At 38.8% G+C, this 7,837-nt stretch overlaps 1 long non-coding RNA gene across 1 annotated transcript; it reads left to right on the forward strand.

Annotated features, from left to right (window-relative positions):
- Positions 1-5,026: 5,026 nt before the first annotated feature.
- LOC110455653 lies at positions 5,027-6,652 on the forward strand. The gene is made up of 3 exons (XR_002463482.1): positions 5,027-5,154; positions 5,468-5,760; positions 6,107-6,652. It is a non-coding gene; the product is annotated as an uncharacterized LOC110455653 (long non-coding RNA).
- The last annotated feature ends 1,185 nt before the right edge of the window (positions 6,653-7,837 follow it).

Genomic DNA, 7,837 nt, shown 5'->3' on the forward strand with positions numbered 1-7,837 from the left:
AAGGATGAATCTCTCGTGTGAGTAGAGGGATTGGTTCTGCAACAGGAGAGGGAAAATGCACGACCAGACCGGGGTTCGAACCGGGAACCTCCGAACTCTAGACGGAGGCTCTACCAATTGAGCTACCTGGTTGCAGACGATCAACCCGATTCAGTTCCAATACATTCCTCTCCTCCTTTTTTCTAAGTATTCACTCAAGAAGACACAACTATTTAGTATTTACAACCCAGGTTCGGGTATCCCCTTGCCAAGCATACACCAAATGCTCGAAACAACAGAATAGGAAAAATATACGGCCAGACCATGGTTCAAGCCCGGGATCATCCAAACTCGTAGACAGACGCTCTACCAATTGGACTACCTGGTCGCCAAAGATCGACCAAGTCCATTTCCAATAGGAGGTACTAGAATTGATATTGCTGTTGGTATCTAGTATGAAACATCCCTGGACTGTACTCCAACAGTGTTAGAGGTTTACACGGCGAGATACTTTTGACAGACGCCGTGTAACAAAATCATATCCGATAGAAAAAAGGCTGACCAGCGGCCTCTTATGGTATAGGAGTACCCTGGACTGAGGAGTTTAAATTTTGTAAAAACAAATTGAGTCATTTCCGTTGAAAAAAAAGAGAAAGCAGAATAGGAATTAGTAATACAGAAGAATGGGTGAAAAGGTTACACGAAGTAGCCCTGCGCCATATTTCGGGATTAAGAAAGGTGGGACAATAAGTTGTGGTAAATAGAGATCGATGTTGACGTATTACTCTAAAAAATAATTTGGTACGCAACGAAACGCAATTGGAGAATTTGTGGTAACATTTTTAAAGACTGCTGAGAGATGCGATGCAGATTTTAGAGCACCAGATGATTGATTGTTCAAGTCGCCTTGCACCTGTTGTCGGTCCTCCGTTTTAAAAAATAGTATTAAAAAAAACCCAGAGCAGACCTTGTTAAAATTACAAAGGTAGGTTCCCGTGTGTTCCTTGGTTGTTTAAGGAAAAAGATGGTTGCCAGGCGACCAAATCGGATAATCCAAAGCTTTGTTTTTGCTATTTCTTAGAAAGTACTGTAGATCTTGCTCAAATATCACAAGTAGATTACTGTTTGTCCTTAATTGAGCCTGAACTATTTTGGGATTGAAAGAAGAACAAATCGGGTTTTTTCCAGGTGGCCATAATTGAGTGTTAAGTTTTCTATTACTACTCCTCTGTAGGATATTTCTAAAATTTCCCGTTCAAATCTTATTAAGATCTTCGGTTACATGGCTTCGTTTACAATGTAATCTGCTCGAACATCCGATTTTCGGATAAGTTACCAATTGTGCTTATTTGTGCATACACATTCTTCGACTAATTGTGAGAGCAAGATGGCTTCCAGGCGGCTATCTTAGGATTTGAGACACCAAAGTAGCCCTACTGGAGAGGTTATTTTCATGTATTTTTTTTCCGCATTTCACAAGTAGGTCCATTGTGCCTAAATGTACAGTGTTGATTCTGACTTGATAGAAGACAATATATTTGAAATACGACAAAGAGAATCACAGTAATGTCCATAGAAAAAAATATTTTAAAATTACAGTGTTTTTAGCTCACCTGGCACAAAGTGCCAAGTGAGCTTATGCTGTGGCGCGGCGTCCGTACGGCGTCAATATTTTACTTTAAACGACTTCTTCTTAATAACCGAAAGGCCTAGGATGTCGTTATTTGGCCAGAAGCAAATTTAAACCTTTAAACAACTTCTTCTGAATAACCAAAATGCACAGGGNTAATCCAGTCGATGTCAAAGTTGAAGAGGAGAGGTGAAAACAACCATCCCTGTTTTACCCCCTGTCTGTAGTGTGCAACACTAAATCAGCAGGTAATTATCGCATCGAAGTCAGAGTACAACATCCTAGATTATGATGAAGATCATTTTTGTTTATTTGTTTGTTTGTTTTGGGTTTAATGTCCTCGCAACAGCAATCGTATGAGGGCGGGTGCCAATGGAGACAACGTCGTGAAGAAAAGTTAGATGGAAAGAAAGAAGACAGGAAAGACAGGAAACGAAAAATAAACAAATTTTATCTCTTCAATGTCCCTTTGCCTTAGTAGAAGACAATGAAGAAAATCCCGGAGTCTGCAAGGGAGCCCGAACTTAGTCGCCTTTCACGATACACATACAGTGGGTTACCGCAGGTCTTTTCTTGGCTTCCTATGTGTCCCCGAATGTGAATATTCCTTACAAAATACTGCTTGTACTGTCTGTCATGGCTGAAAATATGGTAAGGATCACTCTGCTTAGAACTTTAAAGTTGAAAAAATGGGTGTCTATGATGCAAACGCTTATATTATGCAAAATTCTAAATCAGTAAATATCACAGATTTAGTTAAGCTACCATTTTTTCCCCTGCTTTACCTTTTCAAATTATATCAATAAATGTAACATAACGCCAGTTTCCAGAATAGACAGGGTCCGGATATAACATTCTGTTGTTGTAAAAAGATGAGCTCTGATATCTGAATAAAAATCACATACAATCAGAAAATGGCATTCGTCTTCAATACAGTTTAAATTATAAAATATACAAAGTCTATCATCTAAAAGTATTTTAGGGCGATAATACCGACCAGTTTCAAAGCCTTAAATTACCACTGCGGAATTTAGCTAATGCCTGTCTATACTTGAAAACCATAATACTCGAGGCATACGTTTCCGTGTAATTACTAGTTTTGTACAATCTGTATGTTCTCAACTTATTGCCGTTATCACAATTACGGCCATTATGTAAATCTATAAGCCACTTTTCATTATCCAGACTAGTAAAATGGAATTTAACTAATTTCACACATTGCTTTACCGAGTTTAATGGTGAAAGTAAATGTTCCAAATTATTATTTCTCAACAGTTTGATAACTCTGTTCTCCCAACAGCGACTGACAGTAATAGGCCAGTTGTGGAGTTTTTTTCAGTAATCTATCATCTTCAGTGAATTTCAAATTTAACCACACTTCAACCTTTTGGTAAAACTTCACTGGAGTTCCATCCAAGGTCACCTCGCGCGGAGATATTGGAGCCATTTTTCTCTGTTCCTAAATAGAATCTACAGGCGCGGTTTTGGACAGTTTGAACGAAACGAGAATTATTATGTCCCCATATTGCAGAGCCTTAGAATAGAACAGGTTCCACAAGTGACGTGTATAGTTGTTTGATAACTGCGATTTAGCAGCGACTTCCCTCCCGCGGATTTGGATTTAGTAATTATTGCACCTAGGGCTCTACTTGCCGATTTAGTAAGTTCGCGCACTGCTAGTTTCAAATCAAGATGTTCCTTAAACCAGAACCCTAAGTAACGATAGCGATCAATATAACCAATATCTAAAACACCGCACTTGAAGTTAAAACGAGATCGAGGTGTTGAAGGTTTTCTAAAGTGTACCACTTTCGTTTTATCCCTGTTAATCGTAAGTCGCCACTTTCTACACCAATTGTTTAGACATTGCAGCATTCGTTGAAGTGAGAGTTCATCAGTTGCTAAAACAGCGAAATCATATTGTCATCATATTTAACACAACACTGTAGAGCCTTAATGTCCCTTGCCAGGTCGGTAATGTAGATGGAAAATAAAGCAGGCGGAATAGTACAGCCCTCTTTTACGCCCTGTGTGACGCTGAACCAATCTGTGACGTAATTATTTAAACGTATCGCGCAACTGACGTGACTATATAATGATTTGACGGCATCGATGAAAGCACCCTTAATGCCAAATGCATAGAGTTTATACCATAAACAGTCCCTATTAACTGTATCAAACGCTTTACGTAGATCAACAAAGTCAAAGCATACAAATGTAGAGGTTTTTCAGTTTTCTGTTGTTGGTGATGTAATAAAGCGAGTAAATGTGATCCAAACAGTGACTGATATACAAGAGCAAATACCCGGACCAAAGGTCAGAGCCAGTATAGAAAAAATATCCTGATTAGACAGCGGCCGATTTAGACAAATTATAATGTAGCAACAATGTGGTACGAGGATAGACTAAATATGAAGATATGTTTAATGTTTAGTTCTTGGAGGCAGTTTGACAAGCCCTAGCTCGGGTCCGGGACAGTTTGTACGTCAAGCTGAAGAATACACACTGCTCAAAGTGCACTTTTGACCTTGTGGAAAACAATTGCATGACGTCATGATGTAAAATATTGAAGCCATTTGTGACGTCATATACTTGTTACGAAACTGCTTAGCAACTTGTAAGGCGGAGATGATCAGTCTCTCCCCTAATTCTTATTTCTTTTATTAAATCTTGGATAGCCACAATGACTATCAGGCTATTCTTGATATATGTGGTAATGCTGAGCGTCATACGCAACGGTCCTGCTGTATATCGGGACCTCACTTGGTAAGTTTTTACTTTTCTTGACATTCAATGTTTTTAGGAGTCTACGTAATAACTTTCATGATGTAATTCCAAGAAATAGTTGCCTCCCGCTCAACGAGTTGGCGGGAGATAAAGTAATGGGGTCCGTCCGTGCGCCCGTCCATGCACCTAGTTAAGAAGCATTGCTCTCATCTATATCTTGTCTACTTACAAGTGCTATGTTGATTATACTTACATCAATTGTGTATCCATGGTTACTCTACTGAATGTATATTGCGGATGCTGATTTTGACCTACATTTTACGCTTCATATTTTTGATGACTTTTGCACTACGAGCGGGGGATGTCGATGACACCGTCTTGTTCATTTTAACTTAACATACTATTTTCTGTAGTGTGGAGCCCGAACCAAGATATTCCCAAAGACTGTTTCACTATTTCTCCGCAGCTGAAATTGAGGAAGTATGTCCAACGCCTGCCGATCTGACATGGGTAAGAATAGAAGTTTTTGCATTTACGACAATTTTGGCTTTCTAACCGATGTAACATGTAGTAAATCGGGAGTCGGCAACATCGTTTCTTTATATATATATATATATATATATATATATACATGCATGTAAGTATAATACCCAGTAAATAATCATCATTTAATTTATTTTAGCGAATTGGGAATGAGGTATTCTGTACCCTGTTATGTGTACTTCTAACCCTGCTGTTGGGCTGTGCGCCGTCGATTGGAAACAGCGCCAAAGAGAAATGGTCAGCCATGGTGTCAATGTTCCAAGAATGGAGAACGCGTAAGTGATTTGAATTCTGAAAAGAAAATGTGGTTATTTCCAATTTTCCAGGTTTTTTTGTCGATACAACCAATCACTGTCAAATACGTTATTGTAGATTGCAATCATCTTAATCCCCCCCCCGCGCGTTTGTTGCTAAGTAAATGCATTCAGCGAAATATGTATGATATTTATTCATGAAACACATATGATCTTCATTTAGTTTCATAAAATAATCTGTTTGGCAGATTCTGACTGAATTCTTGTTTAATTAATTGACTTCCCTCCGTCGTAACTAAAATATACCATAACATGCATATATCTGTCTGTACAGGCCCCACCCTCTGCCGTCACTGCAGAACTGCCCCTTGTCAGGTCAAAAGGAGATGCTTATGGAAGCCCTCCGGCTCTCGTAAAAGGGACAAAGCCAATTTCGCGGAGCGGTCAAAGGCCATGATGCTGTTCAACTACGGACTCGAATTGTCCGTGCTGTTGACCAAAGAGCTGCCACGGGATGACCTGTACTGGGAGAGAAGATACTGCAGTCATTTTGAGGAGAAGCATATGGTTCTGTTTCCACTGTGCATCCAGCGTCAGATCAACTACTGGTTACCCGTCCCTCGCTAGGTAAATAGTCTGTTAGACCGAAAAAAAGTCTTTGAAAGCGATCACAAAATAAATACGTTTAACAAGCTGACTTAAAACAGTGCAACATAATATTTTTGCCATTTTTGAGACTGAAAGGAGAGAAAGTCGCTTGAATCCGTTAGTCACCACCTCCCATTCTGTACCCGAAGGAGTGCCGGAATCTGCCGAGGTTAGCCGATTGCCTCCACGTGATCTTACTAATAAAAAAAAAATCATTGATTTCCCATGCAGTTATAAAATATTGCACAGTCAATTAATAAAATACGTCACTTTTTTTCGCGGTGCAGATTTGATAAATAAATTAAGTTTTTATTTGTTATTTCAGATTTATTGTCCTGGCTTCCGCGCAGATTGTTGATGACGTTTGATGATTGGTTTTATTTGTGGATGTCATTTTTTTTTTGTGATAACGAGGCTATCGATCACGTTAACGATATGCTGTGCCTTTGTTTTTATTTTTTTGTGTCACGGTTAGTCCCGGCTATTGGCTAATTCTAACATTGTGCGCCATCGTCGTCAAATGGTCTTATGCAGAATTTTGCGCTGTAGTCCTTGTATTAATCAATTAGGACATTGTTGGTATTGGTCAGTAATGTTCCAATCAGAATATATGCATCGTAATTTGTTGCAATGGTCAGTTGGCAGATGTTTAACAAATAGGTCAGTTGGAAATATGATGATCGTGATCGTTTGTGGGGATCCATATGTATGCTAGCTGAACTGGTCAGTTCTAACCCTGTCGAGTCTTGACCGCTAATGGTTTTATGTTGTAGTCTGCATTAAGTTAAGATGACCATTCTATGTGATACTGCCAACTTAAATTGTAGAATGTTTGTCATTTTGTATTTGTCTTTTGTGATAAGCAATCAAGCGATCAATAAAATTATCCTAAATATTGTTTCGTGTTCTAGTTATTGTTTGATAGTATAGTTTAAATGTTACCTATATCTATTTTCGAGTGAAGACAATGATCGCAATGGACTTTATTTGACTGTGTTGTTGTTCTGTTTCAGCCAATATTAGAAAAACAATGACTGGAAAGAAAATTTCAACCCAGAAAAGAACCAAGGGGACGATGTCCGATTACTCTTTGCCGCCAATTAAAAATGTGCCAACGATGACACCCTCAAAGAAGAGGGCGGATAAAAATTTAAAGGAATTTACATCTACGGAAACATGCCAACCTATCAACATGCCGGGATTTAAAGCTCGCGGTAAAAAAAATACTCCCAAGAACAAAATGTCGTCTGTAATTGCCGATTTGTCTGGCAAGGAACCCGCTGAAAAGTCGATGATGGGCACAAGGACGATTCAATCCATGCCTTCAAAGAGCATCGCATTGTCTGAAGAGAGAATACGTCTGCCCGTCCCCCGGGGAGCTAGGATGATTCCTTACTCTGTTAAAGTTCTGCCGCACCAGTATATGATTATGAACAGAACAAATCTCCCGCCTATCGGAGTCCGCTCCATGGCTGCTTGGTAGTAAACCATCTGTTGACTATTATTAAGTGAAGCGAAGATGGTAGCACGGCGCAGATATGTACGAGTCTGTTTTTCCAGGACCACCAAGGGAAATATATATCTCGAATTTATATTTAGACAGACACAGCTAGTCTCGTCTCTGATTAGACTACTATTTTGACATCTTAAAATCATCGAATGATTTTTTAATAAAATATTTTCAAACTTTTATGAAGAGCATTTGTTTTCTTTGCATATTTTTTTTTTATTAGTTTATGTTAGAAATGATATATTGTTTCATTAAGACATAATTGCAATTTCTGGACATCTTTTTCCTCTTTATCTAGAACTCGACTTTTCAAATGTTTTCGACTTCGTTAATAGTTTCACTACGTCATAATCAGAGAAGAGACAAAGAATACGTGTAATTGCCTATGATAGATAAATGATACTTTATGGCTGTTACTATGCCATGGACGCGATATATCCTCTAGATGGTTTAGGATATTCCTTATACGGGATGGCCACCTGATGGTCTTTTCTTGTTTCTTGCCAACATTCTGGTGATACTCTCTCATTTCTATGACCAGCTATT

The sequence above is a fragment of the Mizuhopecten yessoensis genome, unplaced genomic scaffold (genome assembly GCF_002113885.1).
Source record: "Mizuhopecten yessoensis strain PY_sf001 unplaced genomic scaffold, ASM211388v2 scaffold8361, whole genome shotgun sequence".
NCBI classification, from domain to species: Eukaryota; Metazoa; Mollusca; class Bivalvia; order Pectinida; family Pectinidae; genus Mizuhopecten; species Mizuhopecten yessoensis.